General features: G+C 36.8%; 1 long non-coding RNA gene across 1 annotated transcript; it reads left to right on the top strand.

Annotated features, from left to right (window-relative positions):
* The first annotated feature begins 4,445 nt into the window (after positions 1-4,445).
* On the top strand, positions 4,446-9,483 carry LOC130014373 (uncharacterized). Its single transcript, XR_008789364.1, has 6 exons — positions 4,446-4,595; positions 5,166-5,256; positions 5,813-5,937; positions 8,029-8,116; positions 8,342-8,496; positions 9,258-9,483. It is a non-coding gene; the product is annotated as an uncharacterized LOC130014373 (long non-coding RNA).
* Positions 9,484-11,972: the final 2,489 nt, after the last annotated feature.

The following is an 11,972-nucleotide window of genomic DNA, read 5'->3' as shown; positions in this document are numbered from 1 at the left end:
ACCGGACATCTTGTGTTGGACAAGAACCAGTTAGATATTTCGTAACAACCTGTCAAAGTAGCAGTTTTATTACATGTACATGTAGATTGAGATTGTTTTTATTTTTATCATTTTTCATTACAGGGTCAGTTTGTCTTTGTCAGCACTGTGGTCAGATATTAAAAACTATAAGTAGTCTACGTCAACACGAACAAAGACATGAAAATGCCGCGCCATACACGTGCAAAGTGTGCAAAAAAGGATTTTTCACACCATTTAATTTAAATCAGCACACAGCGTCACATACAAACCTTAAACAATATGTATGTTCCATGTGTGGAAGAAAGTATGGAACAAAATTAGGACTACAGCGACACGAACGAAAGGAAAGGGGAGAGTTGAAATTTCCATGTGACTTTTGTTCTAAAAGGTTTGCTTTAAAATCAGAAATGCTTGTCCATAGGAGTTCTCATGATCAAACTACAAGTTATAATTGCCCCGTGTGCGGTGCGGGGTTCAAGCATTTGTATCATTTGAAACGTCACAAACAAATACATACCCAAGAAGAACGACAACATGAATGCAGGATATGTGACAAGGTCTTCAGGAAAAAACGATATTTACAACAGCACTGTCTGACACACGTTAATGATCAAACCGAAACTTGCTCAATTTGTGATAAAATATTTAAACAGAAAAATATTTTAAAAGTTCATATGAAAAAGATCCACGGACTGACTTAAAATAAATGTTTCTTTTTTTTCACGCCTTTCGTTTCTTTTCCCCTTGTTCTAAAATGTGCATACAATATATATTTCTAAAGCCTCGGTGCGCCAGATGGCCAATAATCAGTTCTGTATTTAATTTAATAAATAGAATCACTCAGCAAACCTCGGCAGGCTCCGCTACCCTACATCACTCCTCGGCTGTATGACGCTAAGTGATATGTATAGCTGCACCCAGACAATTGTGAAGTGGCTACCGGTTTACATTAGAAAGAAGTTGTCAAAATGGCGTCTTTCGAAGAGTGTATAGAGTTGTCCTTTGTTTAAGGAAACTTGGATAAACATGAAAGTGCATAACAAACAATATATAGTTTCTGGAGATAGGAGTCTTCATGGGCGACGCCATTTTTAATCCGGGTTCTTGAAAGTAGTTCCAATGGCGGAATTTGTCATACAGTCGAAGTTAGATGTAAGGTACGGAGGTTTTCCGAGTGAAATATAATAAGAAATACAAAGTATTCCGTAGACATAATTAATGAAGCCGATATTGCGTCTTTCATAAATGCTTCTAGAATATTCTGTGGAAAAATATTTATCTGGTGTGTGCCATAAATAGGAATGATATTTCTGTTCTTGTTGGTTGATTTGAATTATGAGATGCTGATTTACATGCCTGATCTTAAATTTCTTTGTTATGACAACCGACAACGCCAATAGTTAATTAAACTAAAGGAGTTTATGAATAATATATAATCAAATTTATTTAACCTTTAAGTATGCAAATAAAACCCCAAATGCTAAGAGCGGTCGCCTGCAATTTTGCATTGAGTGACCAGATAAACTGTTAATTATATTATCGGCTGGAAAACAAAAATAAACCGAAAGTGTAGCGGGGAGTTGTCAAAACGCTAAAATCTGAGTTTTAGATAGGTTTAACCCAGTACACGCCGATTGATACACAGGTAACACATGGAGCTCTCATATTTGAAAAACATCCCGTTACATCTGTAGACTAAGCGCTGATAATTGATTGGGTTCGTCCTCTATCCCATTCACAATGGTTTCGTATAGGCCGGGAAGGGGGGGGGGGGCGGAAATTGATAAAGTTCGGTCTTCCATAACCCCAATGCTGCACGAGTAATTTGAAAAAACCCCATTAAAACCGTAGTCCCCGCCTCGTTAACAGGCCAGTAGTTGACGGACGGAAACTGGTGACGAGATAATATACCATCACTGAAATAATACTGAAAATTAATACGTAATAACAGATCAATTAAAATCATTTTGTAATTTCTATGTAATCACGAACTATTGAAAATATGGGTAAAATCTGAAGATCCGGCGGACAGAAGAGGTTTCTTTTCCTTCTTTCTTTGCTCTGATGAAAGAGTATGTGCAAACTAACAACAAGCAAGTAGTATAATGGCATCTCTCTTCAAATTGGTGACCACAACAACAAGGCGGATTTTGAAGAATATGTCTGGAAATGGGAGACCGTTTAATTAGCTGATGCGGGATTTTTAATGAACTATTTGATGTTTTGTAGAACCAAGCTGAAAATAGATTGAATATTGATTGAACGAGTTAAGAGAAAGTAATTAATGTTTGACATCGATAATTAAATAACAATTTCTAGCTAATCTGACCTTTTATTCGTTTCTTTCATTCTAACGAGTACTTTTATATTAAAGTACGTCTAAGACTGTCCACAAGCGGCTACTATAGATGTCACCGGTCTCGAAGTCGTAAAATTCTTCATCTGAAACTGCATTTGACTAAAGAAAACCACGGCATAATCTGTCATAAATACGACAAATAAATGCATGCGTGATACTATAATGGTCATTGTGCACCTTATTCATTGACTGATCCGAGTCATTAGACTCACGTTCTTTGTCGGTATTGTGGCGGGTCACGGTGGCTAAGCGGGTAGGTCGGGTGTTCGATCCCTGCATTGGCCGAGAAAGTTCATCCAGAATTTCTGGCGTGGTTCCCCTTTGTCAGTGATGCAGGACGGAGGGCCTGACCAGGACAGCTGTCTAGTTGTTTGATTGGGACGAAAAACCGAGGTCTCGCGTACACATTGGCGTGAACGTAAAAGATCCCTTGACAGTTGGAATTCTATATAAGGGCAGCCACTGTCTGGGCAAAATCACCCCCATAGCACATTGTATGGCGTCAGCCCGTCTTCATTAGCCCAGTTCGGAGCAGAACAGTAAGACATTAAACCCCATTTCATTTCATTTTTGTCAGTATTGTGAAAGGTCAAGGAGTGATTATGATCACCACACATAAAGATAGACCAACATGTATAGATCAATGTCCATCTCAAATGATAAACGTCACTAATCAAGAAATGTCCTGTTAAAATTTGATATGGTTATCATCAATCTAGTCTTGACCATCCTCATTAAAGAACGCAGATCATGTAAAATCTTTAGTATCTATTAAAAACGTTTTTAAATTGTCAATAGAAATAAACAAAATAACTGGAGCAAGCGTGAAATCAAACTAAAATGTACACAGGTCAACAGAACACAGTTTTTATGGTGTACAATCACTAGTTTATTCTAAAAGCACGACGTTTCGACAAATATCCGCTTATGTTATCAAGCACACATGGCAATTTAGTAAACTTGAGGACAATATATATGAAATCAATAAGAAAGTTTATATGTGGATGCCCCAATTTCTGTCCACAAGACCACTACTTGCCCATCGTTACACATTACTTCTTGCTCATCATTATTCATTATGCCCCCTTCAGACCGGAGTGGCGTCCTTACTGAGCTGCTGCGACCGTACGGCGACCAGAAAATTCACAAGGTCGCCAGCAAACGTGAACACAACGCGAGAAAATGTCCCCAAAAATTACAAACTTGAAAAAAGTCGCCTTCTCACAGCTTTCCAGGTCAGATCTCAGAACCTTGGCGTTTTTTTTAAACATGTTCAAAACAAACGCCGTGGCGATGATTAGCGACCATGGAGACCACAGCACGATATCTGGCGTTTCCATTACGCTTTTACCACGCTAATGACGACTCCGACGCGCTCTGAAACCATTTCCGTCGCCGTAGCAGCGCAGTAAGGACGCCACTCGGGTCTGACGGGGGTATTACTACCCGATCATAACTACTTGATCATCACTACTTTGTCATCTTTACTCGTCCGCGTCACTAGTTACTCATCAGTTCTTCCTGATCATTACTCATTACCACTTTTTCACCCTTACTCATCAAGACATGCTCATCACTACTTTCTCATCATTACTTATCATTGCTTGCTGCTCATCATTACCTGTCCATAAGTACTTGTTCCTCATTACTTGATCCCCATTACTATTTGTTTCTCATTACTTGCTCATCACTACTTGTTCATCATTACTTTCTCATCGTTACTCATCACTATTGATCCTCATTATTTGCTCATCATTACGTGTTCCCCATTCCCTGCTCATCATTTTAGCTGTAATTAGATTAAATAAAATATACCATTCAAAACATAAATTATAAAATAATAAATAATTCAACTTTGGAAATCCCATGACACAATGTGCTTCGCAGAACAAATTTCACAACTTTCTAAAAATAACTTTGATGACGATTATTGATAAGATGTGTATTATTATTTGATACCATCACCATGTGATAAAACTGATATCATATAAATAGGCTATATGCTCGATAAATTCATATAGGGTTACCTTTTACTTTTTAAATAATTGTAGTAGAAAGGCAGTAAAATGTTTCGTGTATTTAGTTTGTTATTGACTGTGGGGTGTACCTTGGCTACTGAAGGTCCAGTTAGATGGTTGGATAATTCGTGTGTTATTGAGACAAGTCAGGGAACGATTGATTTAACACCTCTAGGAAATACAGATACCACACCCAGGTTTGTATATATTATCATTCATCTAATGTTGAATTCTCATGAAACACGTATCATTGTTAAATTCTAGCTGCAGGTTAATCCTTATGGGAAGATTTTCTAATGCCCGACCGGTGTTGTGGAACGCTATTTAAGTATGGTTTAGGTAGGTTTTGCTTCATTTGATTTAGGAATCCGGTGTCTTCTCAGCTAATATATAGAGTGTGTTCTGGGTAGTTCTCGCCCTTTCCCCTGCCTCTTATATGGTGGCTATTCGAAAGGATCGGAATATAGCTGTCAGAGACCAGAAAGAGCGTCAGAAATAAAGCAGATATCCGAGAAATGACATCACGGATCTGCCTACGACAAAGCATTTGAAACACTTTTTGTTTAAAAGGGGCTAGATTATTATACATGTATAGTAATGGTAAATGAGATAGGCTATGGCTACTATTACCAGAACAAATTTTCATGTTGAATGTTCACGCGCAAATTCAAAATCACTGTCAATTTAAATTTATGCGGATAATTTTGTTTTAATTAATCCCCACAATCACAGGAGTTGATCATAATTTGTTTTAAAATGTTTTGTAGATTTAAAGATGTATCATCAACCTCTGGCCAGTATCTATATTCCTGGAATCCATGTTTACCATTTAATGAAGGTACCTGTTCAAATGTTGCAGTAAGTATAATAATTTACATTAGACATCTTGCATTAAATTAGGCAGAGTTCCATAGCTCTAAAAGACTTTTCGAAATAATGATAAACTGTTTTATAATCAACATTTTGGCGCAATATAGCCCAGTTAGGGCGCCACGGTGGCTAAGTGAGTAAGACGCTGGTTCGCTAGCCTGGGTGTAGCGGGTTCGATCCCGGTGTTGACCGAGAAAGTTCATTGGGCCCACACTACTCAAACCGACATCAAATAAAGCTATTCGGAATTGTATATTCCATTCCAATGGAGGCTGCAGCAACAAATCAACTTGGAACTGCAATCTCGAGGCGGATATTTCTAGTCGAAACAACCCACGGAGGATCCTTTGGGTCGATTACTTCTAGACGTCTGTTTATTCTTCGTGTAAGGTGACATAGGGAGGGGATCAAGGGCTATATAACTCATCTGAAACACCGCATTATATATGGTATACCATAGTACGTGTAGCAATGTCTATGAACTGATAATGCTTGTAACCATTGCTTCAGGAGTATAGGTTAATTCCAACAATCCATATTTCAGGTTTGTCAGTCGCTCCCAGGTACACAGGCTTTCTTTACCCTGGGTGTACAAGATAAAATAAGTTATGAAGATGGAACTGATCAGAGTGGATCATTAATCTACCATACTTACGGAGATATCGAAAGGTAAATTTGTTTACTTTTATAAGAATGAAAAAACAAAACCCCTTTGTAGAACCCCCACTACAAGGCATTTGCACCCTTCGAACAGAGTGGCCGGTGTAGTCGAGGGCTAAGGGAACGGGACTCCCAACTAGATTGTCCTAGGTCCCATTCGGCCTCTCAGTGTGGGTCGCGAATACCAGTGTGGGCCATGAATATCAGTGTGGGCAACGAGTACCAGAGTAGACCGAGAAGATCATCGGTATTTTCCGAGTCTGGCAGTATTAACGTCGGGTCATTCGAATGGTGCATTGGCATTTGCAGTTGAAATTCGGTGAAGAGTATATGAACACGCCACAGCTCGGTCGCATTGCACACGTTGCCATAGAAAACATAACCGTGTGTTAGTCTCAAAATGACCGAATTATTTGGTCCATCAACTGGTAAAACCCTTTTCAAGCCTTTCCAGAAGATCAATTACTTGTTTTTAAGGGTAACAAACATAGCTAGTAAACTTTACGATTAAAACAAAAAACATATTGGCTTTGATGCTCGTGGATAGATATGAATTTTCAATCAAGCATTTGGTAACGATCTTGAAAGAAAAAAAGATGGCGACACTAGAAAGTAATAAAAACATCATATGGCCATAACTTTCACGAAGATGATCGATCTGACTAAGTATTGGAATAATAACTACTTTTTGTTGCGAATGGTCTGATTTTGTATGGAAGGGTATCGCTGCCAATATTAAATGCTCTGCGACAATGTCGTTTCCATTGATTATATGTAAAAAGTACAATGTACAAAGTCCTAATACCGATAACGATAAAGTCAAAATACCCCTAAGGCAAGAGTTAAATGTAAAACGTCAAATGTTAAGTGTTAAATGACAAATGTTTTGTTGGAAAATGCTTTTTTTGACGTGTCTACATTTTACATTTCTCTCATTACATTTTACATTTGCGCTCTGCCACATCCCATTTCTACATAGCAGAATTTCGTATTAATACCGTATTTTGATATTTTAAACACCCCTCCCCCCACTCTTTCCGGTCTCTCTATAAACAGAGTTGAGTACAGCCTAATTAACTTTGATCCATTAAAAAAAATAACAATATATAAGCATTGTGCCCAACAAATAAATAATATATTTAAAGAGAGGAATGACTATACATTTTTTAGTATGGACATAGAGAATTTTTGATTAAGCCCCGTATCTTTATTTTAATTTAGTTTACCCCCCCCCCCCCCACCCTTCCTTCACTTCAACTTTAATCTTATTTTGTAAAGTTAAGCAAATATGAGTGTGCCAGAAAATTATTTGCATTATATTTGAAACGAACAATCAGTGATACGTAACATGGTATCTGGAATTTCGTATCTAGACCAGTATTTTTACTTGAATACATCTTTAATAGTGTGATATTTATTGGATTTGATTTATGAAAATACGATTGTACAAGAAAACTATTTACATTTTTACAAACAGAACGTGTTTTTTACTAATATGTAACATGATACCTGGAATTTCGTATTTGGACATTGCACAGCCCCCACACCCACACCCCGTAATCATGGTAAAGTACCATCCAAAGTGGCAAGGTAAGTAAATTTCTTATTGTGTTCTAGGCTGATTTCCTGTTATAGTGTCGTGAATATCCTTGTTCTGGCTTATAGTGTGCCAGGTTTCCGTATATGTTATTAGGGTCACGTGATATCCTACATTTGCATATGCAAGTTGATGCTGTGCGAAAGCTGCTATGTAGAAAACGTGAAGGACAAATGGGATATTGCAGAGCGCAAATGTAAAATGTAATGAGAGAAATGTAAAATGTAGACACGTCAAAAAAAGCATTTTCCCACAAAACATTTGTCATTTAACACTTAACATTTGACGTTTTACATTTAACTCTTGCCTTAGAGGTATTTTGACTTTATCATTACCGGTATTAGGACTTTGTACATTGTACCTTTTACATATAATCAATGGAAAAGACATTGTAGCAGAGCATTTAATATTGGCAGGGATACCCTTCCATAATTTTGATTCTGTAATATTGTGCCTTTAAACTTATTATGATATTTTTTTGTATTTTTAATTTTCTTTTCAAGAACGACAACTATACGTTTGACATGCGACCCAACACAAGAAGGCAACTTAATAGTTACCGGTGAACAACCAGCTCAGTCAGGAAAATACGTAAGTTTTATTTCTCTGTGACTTACTACATGTATATAAAGGTCTTGCTACAGCAATGAATTTCCTTCGCCGACGAACGATGAGTCTCCAAAATGTTTCGTCGAAGTTAGTAAGTCGGTATGATGTGTGTTGTTCGGCAAAAGGTGTGAGTCTTCGGCATTTTCGTAATCTCAAAAACGAGAAGCTATTCTCTCTCCTCTACTAACACATTTCATTCCATTTCAGTTTTTTGAATTAAGAAGTCAATATGCCTGCTTTCAAGAACCAACGACAATGTTTTTACCCCCAACATCAGGTGTTGCCACTGCTACCATGAGTCCATCACCTAATCCAGATGTATACAACCTGAAAAGTATTGTATTGTTACTCTTTACTATACAGTAAGTACAAATCTAGTGATACTTTGATATATTGTCATCTGTATACTATTCACGTGACGTTATCCGAATGACAAGACATCCCTGATTGAACATTCCATAGTAAAGATGCATTATGTAAGAGATAAATCTGCCTATTAAAGGTCTTTCTTTAGCCCTTAGATGTTATATAAATCATTATATAGACATTTATGCACATGGCATAATATCTCTAGACCATCGATTTTGAATGGAATGAAACACGACTGCCGTTTAATGATTTGTTTTAAAATTGGATAATCCAGATTTTGTTTATTTTCCCAACAATGGTAGCAATGAATATCGAGACTACGCTATTCTTATGAATACTTTTACAGTTTATAACTTAGCTCAGAACAAAGTAATTTATCTGTTTTAAACTATTATAGCTAAAAAATTCAGCTCTTTATCTATATCTTACATTACGCGTCTTTAAAATTCTAATAGATCTACACTAGGATATTTGTAAGCCACAATCTCATTAAAATATAATTATAATTATGGCCTACACTACACGTGTAGTAAAGACAAGTAAAATCGAAATTTTGAACTATAAAAACGAAACGAAATTGGATCTGTGTTTTAATCAGATTGTGTAAGCCGCTACCTGTTCCAACAATTGTTTAACTTGTCAATGCACAAGAGCGTACGAATGAGTAAAATGCCGTTTATCAAATACATGTGTTCAATATCCGTATACATTATTTGTTACAAATGTTGACACATTTCACTTGTTTTTATTTCAGGATATCTCTCATAATTATCATTGTTATGTTAATTATTGGTTTAATCACAAGAAGACAGTCAACACACCCAGAAAAAGACACAGAAAAATCACAATTTGCTTACAAAAGTATTAACTGACATTCATAGAAATCTACGAAATTTCTACATTCTAGGTTATCTATTATAGTGGAAATTATTCTATTGGTTTCATCTCTAGAAAAACTTCCACATCAGCTGTCGCCGAAAAATCGAACGTTGCTTATGAAAACGTGAAATAGTTGTCTACTCGTACTGTATTTTAATAAAATATATAAAATGTTTTAATTTCTTACAAGCTTGTGGCCATGTAGCAGAAAAAACACCCAAGAGAGCTCAAGAACAATGACGAGGCATAGCATTCTGTACAACTCTGTATATCCCAACGATTCCTCTTTAAGACAAGACTAACTATCCTGACAAGTGACACGAACTTCGCGTAAAATTGATGCGGTAGTGGTGCAATCTGATTAAAATACAGATCTATATTTCGTTTCGTTTTTTATACTTTCGATGGCCTACACTACATGGAGAGCTGATCTGTTGTACTGGAAGTTCGCGTCAGGGTTCGTACGAGCGACTTTTGAACTCATGACGTCAGACATTGATTAATCAATCAGCGTTGACGTTTCTAGTAGTTTACCCACAGTTCCATGCATCACACGCCAAGAACTCGCCGTAACAGATCGTTTCATTGGCTAATCCCTCACATCAACAAGAAGGCCGGTTATATAACAACTCTTCCAGATTCTAGTTTAGTAAAGTCAAGTAAAACGAAATTTTGATCTATAAAAAACGAAACGAAATAGGATCTGTGTTTAAATTAGACTGGTAGTGGTGATTATGGTGATGGGGTCAGTATTTCGTTAGGGTTCCACCTTATGGACAGAATATGCTTACACTTTCTGGAGCACAAAATATCAAGTTACTTTAATCCATTATGATAAATCGTCCAGTTTAAGATATAAAGATAATATATTTGTATTCAAGTCAAGTGGTTTGCCATGTGTTTTAACGACGCGATGGATCGACAGAGTGTTGTTTTGTATCTGTAAATGATTTTACTGAATTCTAGAAGTTATTGCCTTTGTTCATTTTCTAGAATCTTTTGGACGCTCTGAAATGCTAAAGTTATTAAATATTTATATACATTGTTTATATTTTTGAAGCGGGAGTCACAATGAGTAAGGCACTGGCCCACTAAACACAGAGAAATGGGGTTTAACGTCCACTCAACACAAACTAGGTCATGATCATTTCAAGACTAACATATAGTTCAATTTTAATTCAATAATTCACTTGCGCGTAGGGGTCTTTAGCAGTGGGGGAAAACTGGCAGACCCGAATAAAACCCAGGAGGCTGGACAGGCGACCCTATTCCTTGTCTCGTACAACCGGGCAAATGAAACAACGCCTGTTGACTCAATGACAGACCTTATGATGCAGCGTACATACCCCCCCCCCCCTCTCTCTCTCTCCCTCTCTCTTTTGTAACTTGTGTCCATAAATGCCCAGGCTATATATCATATTTCAGCTAAATCATATCTCGCCAAACATTTCCAGTCAAATCAATGATGCTCTTTGATTGCGTCTCAGTATACATATTTGTAGTTATAAACATAACTTAATATAAAAAAAGAAGCATTTCCACTTTGACTGCTGCCCCATATGACCAATTTTATACACTATTTGACGGGGAAATTCCCTTTACAACACGGGTACTGACCTCAATCATTATACAAACTTAAGTAAAGGCGATTCATTGAACGGCTAACTATCAGCAACAAAGACACTGGAAATAATAGCAAATAAACTCCGGGTAAATAACAATTAAGGTCTTGGCATTATTGTTAATGATGGCTATATATAAATCACTGAACCATTAGCAATCTATAGGACAATAATATACAAAGTTAGAAGGTTTAAATGAATATTAGTTGTCATGTCAACAAGAAAGTAAAACAATTCTGCTTTTGTATACTAATAAATGAAATTTCATATGGTTTATTAGGCTACAAATATATCAAATATTTTTCTATCTACGTAAAAATATCCGCATCTGCCTGTTCTTGGATTCTAACAACTTTATTATATACATAATAGAGCCTTTTGGCAAGCGGAATTTTCCACTCTCGCGTACTTATCAGTAGCTAAAGCGGGCCTTAGTTCTGTTACAGCATAAACGCAGTTATCTACCAAGATCACAATCAGTGCTAGTCAAGTGGCCCTAGCCTACAAATTACTGGAGTGAGTGAAGTCGCTTGAATGTCGCTGAGCGATTAAAAGAAAATAGTGTCGAATCTTATTAAAAATCATTTCAGAAAGTTTATACCCCTTTACCATAGAATCCCATCATTTTACAGATTTGCAAGGACCCACCTCCCTAAATTTTAGCACGTAGATCAACCAGCATGCAGACAGACAGACAGGAAAAATATGAAAATTCCGAGAAAAACTCATAAAAAAAAAAAAATGATTCAATTCCAGTCTTTATCATGGTTAAAATCACATCAAATATACACCTTCGTGTTCTAGGATGCACGTCATAGATCCATAAAAACGCTATGGCTCAACATTTCAGCATCTAAAAGTGCCAAATAGACGGTATAAAAGACGACGATGTTATAGGGACCTTTTCCGTATAAAAGCTGGCCGATACGTTCTGCAGTATCCGTGTGCCGTATTACGTATGAGAAATA

The sequence above is a fragment of the Patella vulgata genome, chromosome 9 (genome assembly GCF_932274485.2).
Source record: "Patella vulgata chromosome 9, xgPatVulg1.2, whole genome shotgun sequence".
In the NCBI taxonomy this organism is placed as follows: Eukaryota; Metazoa; Mollusca; class Gastropoda; family Patellidae; genus Patella; species Patella vulgata.
Note: the sequence above shows the minus strand (reverse complement) of the source record. Positions and strands in the feature narration are given on the sequence as shown.